A 10,423-nucleotide genomic window follows, 5' to 3' on the forward strand; every position below is an offset into this window, starting at 1 on the left:
ACGGTTAAGTTTAGTCTCTAAAGGAGACGGTTAAGTTTAGTCTCTAAAGGTGACGGTTAAGTTTAGTCTCTAAAGGAGACGGTTAAGTTTAGTCTCTAAAGGAGACGGTTAAGTTTAGTCTCTAAAGGAGACGGTTAAGTTTAGACACTAAAGGAGACGGTTAAGTTTAGTCTCTAAAGGAGACGGTTAAGTTTAGACACTAAAGGAGACGGTTAAGTTTAGACACTAAAGGAGACGGTTAAGTTTAGTCTCTAAAGGAGACGGTTAAGTTTAGTCACTAAAGGAGATGGTTAAGTTTAGTCACTAAAGGAGACGGTTAAGTTTAGACACTAAAGGAGACGGTTAAGTTTAGTCTCTAAAGGAGACGGTTAAGTTTAGTCTCTAAAGGAGACGGTTAAGTTTAGTCTCTAAAGGAGACGGTTAAGTTTAGTCACTAAAGGAGACGGTTAAGTTTAGTCACTAAAGGAGACGGTTAAGTTTAGTCTCTAAAGGAGACGGTTAAGTTTAGTCTCTAAAGGAGACGGTTAAGTTTAGTCTCTAAAGGTGACGGTTAAGTTTAGTCTCTAAAGGAGACGGTTAAGTTTAGTCTCTAAAGGAGACGGTTAAGTTTAGTCACTAAAGGAGACGGTTAAGTTTAGTCTCTAAAGGAGACGGTTAAGTTTAGACCACTAAAGAAGACGGTTAAGTTTAGTCTCTAAAGGAGACGGTTAAGTTTAGTCTCTAAAGGAGACGGTTAAGTTTAGTCTCTAAAGGAGACGGTTAAGTTTAGACACTAAAGGAGACGGTTAAGTTTAGTCTCTAAAGGAGACGGTTAAGTTTAGTCACTAAAGGAGACGGTTAAGTTTAGTCACTAAAGGTGACGGTTAAGTTTAGTCTCTAAAGGAGACGGTTAAGTTTAGACACTAAAGGAGACGGTTAAGTTTAGTCTCTAAAGGAGACGGTTAAGTTTAGACACTAAAGGAGACGGTTAAGTTTAGACACTAAAGGAGACGGTTAAGTTTAGTCTCTAAAGGAGACGGTTAAGTTTAGTCACTAAAGGAGATGGTTAAGTTTAGTCACTAAAGGAGACGGTTAAGTTTAGTCTCTAAAGGAGACGGTTAAGTTTAGACACTAAAGGAGACGGTTAAGTTTAGTCTCTAAAGGAGACGGTTAAGTTTAGTCTCTAAAGGAGACGGTTAAGTTTAGTCTCTAAAGGAGACGGTTAAGTTTAGTCTCTAAAGGAGACGGTTAAGTTTAGTCACTAAAGGAGACGGTTAAGTTTAGTCACTAAAGGAGACGGTTAAGTTTAGTCTCTAAAGGAGACGGTTAAGTTTAGTCTCTAAAGGAGACGGTTAAGTTTAGTCTCTAAAGGTGACGGTTAAGTTTAGTCTCTAAAGGAGACGGTTAAGTTTAGTCTCTAAAGGAGACGGTTAAGTTTAGTCACTAAAGGAGACGGTTAAGTTTAGTCTCTAAAGGAGACGGTTAAGTTTAGACCACTAAAGAAGACGGTTAAGTTTAGTCTCTAAAGGAGACGGTTAAGTTTAGTCTCTAAAGGAGACGGTTAAGTTTAGTCTCTAAAGGAGACGGTTAAGTTTAGACACTAAAGGAGACGGTTAAGTTTAGTCTCTAAAGGAGACGGTTAAGTTTAGTCACTAAAGGAGATGGTTAAGTTTAGTCACTAAAGGAGACGGTTAAGTTTAGTCTCTAAAGGAGACGGTTAAGTTTAGACACTAAAGGAGACGGTTAAGTTTAGTCTCTAAAGGAGACGGTTAAGTTTAGTCTCTAAAGGAGACGGTTAAGTTTAGTCACTAAAGGAGACGGTTAAGTTTAGTCACTAAAGGAGACGGTTAAGTTTAGTCTCTAAAGGAGACGGTTAAGTTTAGTCTCTAAAGGAGACGGTTAAGTTTAGTCTCTAAAGGTGACGGTTAAGTTTAGTCTCTAAAGGAGACGGTTAAGTTTAGTCTCTAAAGGAGACGGTTAAGTTTAGTCACTAAAGGAGACGGTTAAGTTTAGTCTCTAAAGGAGACGGTTAAGTTTAGACCACTAAAGAAGACGGTTAAGTTTAGTCTCTAAAGGAGACGGTTAAGTTTAGTCTCTAAAGGAGACGGTTAAGTTTTGTCACTAAAGGAGACGGTTAAGTTTAGAACACTAAAGGAGACGGTTAAGTTTAGACGACTAAAGGAGACGGTTAAGTTTAGTCTCTAAAGGAGACGGTTAAGTTTAGTCTCTAAAGGAGACGGTTAAGTTTAGTCTCTAAAGGAGACGGTTAAGTTTAGTCACTAAAGGAGACGGTTAAGTTTAGTCTCTAAAGGAGACGGTTAAGTTTAGACCACTAAAGAAGACGGTTAAGTTTAGTCTCTAAAGGAGACGGTTAAGTTTAGACACTAAAGGAGACGGTTAAGTTTAGACACTAAAGGAGACGGTTAAGTTTTGTCACTAAAGGAGACGGTTAAGTTTAGACCACTAAAGGAGACGGTTAAGTTTAGACGACTAAAGGAGACGGTTAAGTTTAGTCTCTAAAGGAGACGGTTAAGTTTAGACACTAAAGGAGACGGTTAAGTTTAGTCTCTAAAGGAGACGGTTAAGTTTAGTCTCTAAAGGAGACGGTTAAGTTTTGTCACTAAAGGAGACGGTTAAGTTTAGTCTCTAAAGGAGACGGTTAAGTTTAGTCTCTAAAGGAGACGGTTAAGTTTAGTCTCTAAAGGAGACGGTTAAGTTTAGACACTAAAGGAGACGGTTAAGTTTAGTCTCTAAAGGTGACGGTTAAGTTTAGTCTCTAAAGGAGACGGTTAAGTTTAGTCTCTAAAGGAGACGGTTAAGTTTAGTCTCTAAAGGAGACGGTTAAGTTTAGACACTAAAGGAGACGGTTAAGTTTAGTCTCTAAAGGAGACGGTTAAGTTTAGTCTCTAAAGGAGACGATTAAGTTTAGACACTAAAGGAGACGGTTAAGTTTAGTCTCTAAAGGAGACGGTTAAGTTTAGTCTCTAAAGGAGACGATTAAGTTTAGTCTCTAAAGGTGACGGTTAAGTTTAGTCTCTAAAGGAGACGGTTAAGTTTAGTCTCTAAAGGAGACGGTTAAGTTTAGTCTCTAAAGGAGACGGTTAAGTTTAGACACTAAAGGAGACGGTTAAGTTTAGTCTCTAAAGGAGACGGTTAAGTTTAGACACTAAAGGAGACGGTTAAGTTTAGTCTCTAAAGGAGACGGTTAAGTTTAGTCTCTAAAGGAGACGATTAAGTTTAGACACTAAAGGAGACGGTTAAGTGTAGTCTCTAAAGGTGACGGTTAAGTTTAGACACTAAAGGAGACGGTTAAGTTTAGTCACTAAAGGAGACAGTTAAGTTTAGTCTCTAAAGGAGACGGTTAAGTTAAGACGACTAAAGGAGACGGTTAAGTTTAGTCTCTAAAGGAGACGGTTAAGTTAAGTCTCTAAAGGAGACGGTTAAGTTTAGACACTAAAGGAGACGGTTAAGTTTAGTCTCTAAAGGAGACGGTTAAGTTTAGACTAAAGGAGACGGTTAAGTTTAGTCACTAAAGGAGACGGTTAAGTTTAGACACTAAAGGAGACGGTTAAGTTTAGTCTCTAAAGGAGACGGTTAAGTTTAGACTAAAGGAGACGGTTAAGTTTAGTCACTAAAGGAGACGGTTAAGTTTAGTCACTAAAGGAGACGGTTAAGTTTAGTCACTAAAGGTGACGGTTAAGTTTAGTCACTAAAGGAGACGGTTAAGTTTAGACACTAAAGGAGACGGTTAAGTTTAGACGACTAAAGGAGACGGTTAAGTTTAGTCTCTAAAGGAGACGGTTAAGTTTAGACCACTAAAGGAGACGGTTAAGTTTAGTCACTAAAGGAGACAGTTAAGTTTAGTCTCTAAAGGAGACGGTTAAGTTAAGACGACTAAAGGAGACGGTTAAGTTTAGTCTCTAAAGGAGACGGTTAAGTTAAGTCTCTAAAGGAGACGGTTAAGTTTAGACACTAAAGGAGACGGTTAAGTTTAGTCTCTAAAGGAGACGGTTAAGTTTAGACTAAAGGAGACGGTTAAGTTTAGTCACTAAAGGAGACGGTTAAGTTTAGTCACTAAAGGAGACGGTTAAGTTAAGACGACTAAAGGAGACGGTTAAGTTTAGTCACTAAAGGAGACGGTTAAGTTTAGTCTCTAAAGGAGACGATTAAGTTTAGACACTAAAGGAGACGGTTAAGTTTAGTCTCTAAAGGAGACGGTTAAGTTTAGTCTCTAAAGGAGACGGTTAAGTTTAGACACTAAAGGTGACGGTTAAGTTTAGTCACTAAAGGAGACGGTTAAGTTTAGTCTCTAAAGGAGACGGTTAAGTTTAGTCACTAAAGGAGACGGTTAAGTTTAGACACTAAAGGAGACGGTTAAGTTTAGACGACTAAAGGAGACGGTTAAGTTTAGTCTCTAAAGGAGACGGTTAAGTTTAGACCACTAAAGGAGACGGTTAAGTTTAGACACTAAAGGAGACGGTTAAGTTTAGACCACTAAAGGTGACGGTTAAGTTTAGACACTAAAGGAGACGGTTAAGTTTAGACCACTAAAGGAGACGGTTAAGTTTAGTCTCTAAAGGAGACGGTTAAGTTTAGTCTCTAAAGGAGACGGTTAAGTTTAGTCTCTAAAGGAGACGGTTAAGTTTAGTCACTAAAGGAGACGGTTAAGTTTAGTCACTAAAGAAGACGGTTAAGTTTAGTCTCTAAAGGAGACGGTTAAGTTTAGTCACTAAAGGAGACGGTTAAGTTTAGTCTCTAAAGGAGACGGTTAAGTTTAGTCACTAAAGGAGACGGTTAAGTTTAGTCACTAAAGGAGACGGTTAAGTTTAGTCTCTAAAGGAGACTGTTAAGTTTAGTCACTAAAGGAGACGGTTAAGTTTAGTCACTAAAGGAGACGGTTAAGTTTAGTCTCTAAAGGAGACTGTTAAGTTTAGTCACTAAAGGAGACGGTTAAGTTTAGTCACTAAAGGAGACGGTTAAGTTTAGTCACTAAAGGAGACGGTTAAGTTTAGTCACTAAAGGAGACGGTTAAGTTTAGTCTCTAAAGGAGACTGTTAAGTTTAGTCACTAAAGGAGACGGTTAAGTTTAGTCACTAAAGGAGACGGTTAAGTTTAGTCTCTAAAGGAGACGGTTAAGTTTAGTCACTAAAGGAGACGGTTAAGTTTAGTCACTAAAGGAGACGGTTAAGTTTAGTCACTAAAGGAGACGGTTAAGTTTAGTCTCTAAAGGAGACGGTTAAGTTTAGACTCTAAAGGAGACGGTTAAGTTTAGTCTCTAAAGGAGACGGTTAAGTTTAGTCTCTAAAGGAGACGGTTAAGTTTAGACACTAAAGGAGACGGTTAAGTTTAGTCTCTAAAGGAGACGGTTAAGTTTAGACCACTAAAGGAGACGGTTAAGTTTAGACCTCTAAAGGAGACGGTTAAGTTTAGTCACTAAAGGAGACGGTTAAGTTTAGACCACTAAAGGAGACGGTTAAGTTTAGACCACTAAAGGAGACGGTTAAGTTTAGTCACTAAAGGAGACGGTTAAGTTTAGTCTCTAAAGGAGACGGTTAAGTTTAGTCACTAAAGGAGACGGTTAAGTTTAGTCTCTAAAGGAGACTGTTAAGTTTAGTCACTAAAGGAGACGGTTAAGTTTAGTCACTAAAGGAGACGGTTAAGTTTAGTCTCTAAAGGAGACTGTTAAGTTTAGTCACTAAAGGAGACGGTTAAGTTTAGTCACTAAAGGAGACGGTTAAGTTTAGTCACTAAAGGAGACGGTTAAGTTTAGTCACTAAAGGAGACGGTTAAGTTTAGTCTCTAAAGGAGACTGTTAAGTTTAGTCACTAAAGGAGACGGTTAAGTTTAGTCACTAAAGGAGACGGTTAAGTTTAGTCTCTAAAGGAGACGGTTAAGTTTAGTCACTAAAGGAGACGGTTAAGTTTAGTCACTAAAGGAGACGGTTAAGTTTAGTCACTAAAGGAGACGGTTAAGTTTAGTCTCTAAAGGAGACGGTTAAGTTTAGACTCTAAAGGAGACGGTTAAGTTTAGTCTCTAAAGGAGACGGTTAAGTTTAGTCTCTAAAGGAGACGGTTAAGTTTAGACACTAAAGGAGACGGTTAAGTTTAGTCTCTAAAGGAGACGGTTAAGTTTAGACCACTAAAGGAGACGGTTAAGTTTAGACCTCTAAAGGAGACGGTTAAGTTTAGTCACTAAAGGAGACGGTTAAGTTTAGACCACTAAAGGAGACGGTTAAGTTTAGACCACTAAAGGAGACGGTTAAGTTTAGACACTAAAGGAGACGGTTAAGTTTAGACCACTAAAGGAGACGGTTAAGTTTAGACACTAAAGGAGACGGTTAAGTTTAGACACTAAAGGAGACGGTTAAGTTTAGTCTCTAAAGGAGACGGTTAAGTTTAGACCACTAAATTAATAATGTCTCTTGTGTCTTTAATCAAATATTCTTTATTATAAAATCAGTTTCTCACCTGAGTCAGTCATGTAGTCTTCAATCAGGTCCGCAGGTGGACAGCCGGTAATCGGTCCGACCCACCGACCACCGACCACCGACCACCGACCACCGGGGACAGACCGGGGATGGAGCGGACTCAGACCGGGGACGGAGCGGAGACAGACCGGGGAGAGAGCGGAGACAGACCGGGGAGAGAGCGGAGACAGACCGGGGATGGAGCGGAGACAGACCGGGGATGGAGCGGACTCAGACCGGGGACGGAGCGGAGACAGACCGGGGAGAGAGCGGAGACAGACCGGGGAGAGAGCGGAGACAGACCGGGGAGCGGAGCCGCTGCACCATCAGGTGAAGTTCACACCGATGAACGGACTCAACACCGGAAGAGACAGGAAGAGACTTTCAAAATAAAATAAAAAACAAAATAAGAGCCTGGGAAAAAGATGGATGGAGAAGCTTCATTTCACACATGATGCAAAATAATAACAACAATAATAAATAAATAAATAATAATAAATAATAATAATAAATAATAATAATTCCTTAAATAATTAAACTAATCAAATAAAATAATAAAAAAATATAACAATAATTATGATACATTAAATAATAATTCATTTAATAATAAAACAAATAAATTAAATGCTAATAATAAAAATAATTAAACCAATAATAAATTAAATTAAATTAAACTGAAACTAATAATAATAATAAAAACCCGTAAAAACATTAAAAATACTTTTCTTTGGTGAATTTTGTCCAAAGTTTAAAATGATGAAGAAATAAATAAATAAATAAAAAGAAATAAATCAGATAAATTCAGAAAAGTCTCAGAAGAGTTTTGTTTTGGTTCATTTTCACCAAAACAAACAAACAAACAAACAAACAAACAAACAAAAACAAACAAAAACAAACCTGTTTCACCCACTGATCATGAATCCTGTGAAGTCACGTGACCTCCTCCAGACGCTGATTTGGATCAGAACTTTTCCTCCTGTCCACGGTTCTGCACCAGCAGGGACGTATCCTGAGCCCACGGGCCCCGACCTGTCAGGGGCCCCCACGGTCTGCAGGAGCGACCCCCAAACACGACTTTTACATGTTTCTCTTTTCTTTGTGATCATTTTACCTCCATTTTTAGTCATTTTGCATCTTTTTGAGGTGGTTTTGCATCTATTTTTAGTCATTTTGCATCATTTTGTGGTGGTTTTGCATCTATTTTTAGTCATTTTGCATCTTTTTGTGGTGATTTTGCATCTATTTTTAGTCATTTTGCATCTTTTTCTTCCTGGGTCAGGGTCCTGGTTCTGTTCGGACCGGTCCACTGATCCTCGGGTCAGACTCTCAGTGAGGAGAGAGAAGCACTGATGCTGCCGGGGTGAGAGAGCAGCGACTCTGAGGCGCGTGAGTCCGAAAGAAGCGGTTCAGACTGTGACAGTGAGAAAGTGCAGCTTCTTCTTCTGTGGTTTGAGTGACGGAGCCTTTGAGCTGCAGCTGGAACACGGAGGAGCAGCAGCGCCGCCCTGTGGACGAACACGCGCCCTGCAGCACGAGCTCGGCTCAGCTACTGTTAAAAACATTTTCTGCAAAGAAGTGAAGTGAAGGAGTATAGGAGGAGTAAAGGAGGAATAAAGGAGGAGTAAAGGAGGAGAAAAGGAGGAGTAAAGGAGGAGTAAAGGAGGAGTAAAGGGGGAGTAAAGGGGGAGTAAAGGAGGAGTAAAGGGGGAGTAAAGGAGGAGTAAAGGTGGAGTAAAGGGGGAGTAAAGGAGGAGTAAAGGAGGAGTAAAGGAGGAGTAAAGGGGGAGTAAAGGGGGAGTAAAGGAGGAGTAAAGGGGGAGTAAAGGAGGAGTATAGGAGGAGTAAAGGAGGAATAAAGGAGGAGTAAAGGAGGAATAAAGGAGGAGTAAAGGAGGAGTAAAGGGGGAGTAAAGGGGGAGTAAAGGAGGAGTAAAGGGGGAGTAAAGGAGGAGTAAAGGTGGAGTAAAGGGGGAGTAAAGGAGGAGTAAAGGAGGAGTAAAGGAGGAGTAAAGGAGGAATAAAGGAGGAGTAAAGGAGGAGTAAAGGAGGAATAAAGGAGGAGAAAAGGAGGAGAAAAGGAGGAGTAAAGGAGGAATAAAGGAGGAGTAAAGGAGGAGTAGAGGAGGAGTAAAGGAGGAGTAAAGGGGGAGTAAAGGAGGAGTAAAGGAGGAGTAAAGGAGGAGTAAAGGAGGAGTAAAGGAGGAATAAAGGAGGAGTAAAGGAGGAGTAAAGGAGGAATAAAGGAGGAGAAAAGGAGGAGAAAAGGAGGAGTAAAGGAGGAGTAAAGGAGGAGTAAAGGAGGAGTAAAGGAGGAATAAAGGAGGAATAAAGGAGTAGTAAAGGGGGAGTAAAGGAGGAATAAAGGAGGAATAAAGGAGGAGTAAAGGAGGAATAAAGGAGGAATAAAGGAGGAGTAAAGGAGGAGTAACGGGGGAGTAAAGGAGGAGTAAAGGGGGAGTAAAGGAGGAATAAAGGAGGAGTAAAGGAGGAGTAAAGGGGGAGTAAAGGAGGAATAAAGGAGGAGTAAAGGAGGAGTAAAGGAGGAATAAAGGAGGAGTAAAGGAGGAATAAAGGAGGAGTAAAGGAGGAGTAAAGGAGGAGTAAAGGAGGAGTAAAGGAGGAATAAAGAAGGAGTAAAGGAGGAATAAAGGAGGAGTAAAGGAGGAGTAAAGGAGGAGTAAAGGAGGAGTAAAGGAGGAGAAAAGGAGGAGTAAAGGGGGAGTAAAGGAGGAGTAAAGGAGGAGTAAAGGAGGAGTAAAGGAGGAGTAAAGGAGGAGTAAAGGAGGAGTAAAGGAGGAGTAAAGGAGGAATAAAGGAGGAGTAAAGGAGGAGTAAAGGAGGAGTAAAGGGGGAGTAAAGGGGGAGTAAAGGAGGAGTAAAGGAGGAGTAAAGGAGGAGTAAAGGAGGAGTAAAGGAGGAGTAAAGGAGGAGTAAGGGAGGAGTAAAGGAGGAGTAAAGGGGGAGTAAAGGAGGAGTAAAGGAGGAGTAAAGGGGGAGTAAAGGAGGAGTAAAGGAGGAGTAAAGGAGGAGTAAAGGAGGAGTAAAGGAGGACAAACGCGGCTCCGTTCCAGCTCCAGCTTTAATTTCAACAACAGTAGAAAAACAGAAGCTACGACGAGAGAAGAGTAAAAACAGGCTCTTAAAATAATCCTCTGTACAGTATTTACACACACACACACACACACACACACACACACACACACACACACACACACACACACACACACACACACACACACACACACACACACACACACACACACACACACACACACACACACACACACACACACACACACACACACACACACACACACACACACACACACACACACACACACACACACACACACACACACAGTACAGTACAGCTACACACTGAGGGGGAGGAGTCTGAGGACGCAGCATGAGTCCGAGCGCTGCCCTCTGATTGGTCCGTCCTCCTCCGTCCACAGTTTATTTTTTTTCTACTTCCTGTGACGCTGAGATCCGTGCGACGGCGTTCAGAGCTGAGAGGTCGGAGGTTAAAGTCCGGGGGGGTCGGAGGTCGGCGAACAACAGAACTGAGAGACGACTGAAGGCTCGCCAGACAGGAAGTGACCATCAGCTCCCATCAGCACGCCGCCGGCGCCCAGATATGTCCGACCCCTCCACCTCCACAACCACAGCAGCTGTTCCTCCGTACGTCCCGACGACAGCACCGACCACCAGGTCCTCTGTGTCCTTGAGCCAGAACCCCCACCGACCGCCGCCCGAGCACCACGGTCCCGCCTGGAACCAGCAGGACCAGAGGAACCAGAAGCAGGACCAGAGGAACCAGCAGCAGGACCAGAGGAACCAGCAGCACCAGAGGAACCAGCAGCAGGACCAGAGGAACCAGCAGCAGGACCAGAGGAACCAGCAGCACCAGAGGAACCAGCAGGACCAGAGGAACCAGCAGCAGGACCAGAGGAACCAGCAGCAGGACCAGAGGAACCA

General features: G+C 41.6%; 1 protein-coding gene across 1 annotated transcript in view; it reads right to left on the reverse strand.

Moving 5' to 3' along the window:
• gramd2ab (GRAM domain containing 2Ab) overlaps window positions 1-6,525 on the reverse strand; it is a gene marked incomplete at its 3' end in the record, with an annotated part of 31,238 nt that extends 24,713 nt beyond the window's left edge. The window contains exon 1 of the mRNA XM_083916557.1: window positions 6,447-6,525. The remainder of the gene's footprint in view (window positions 1-6,446) is intronic.
• Window positions 6,526-10,423: the final 3,898 nt, after the last annotated feature.

The sequence above is a fragment of the Echiichthys vipera genome, assembly GCF_963691815.1.
Source record: "Echiichthys vipera genome assembly, chromosome: 7".
NCBI lineage: Eukaryota > Metazoa > Chordata > Actinopteri > Perciformes > Trachinidae > Echiichthys > Echiichthys vipera.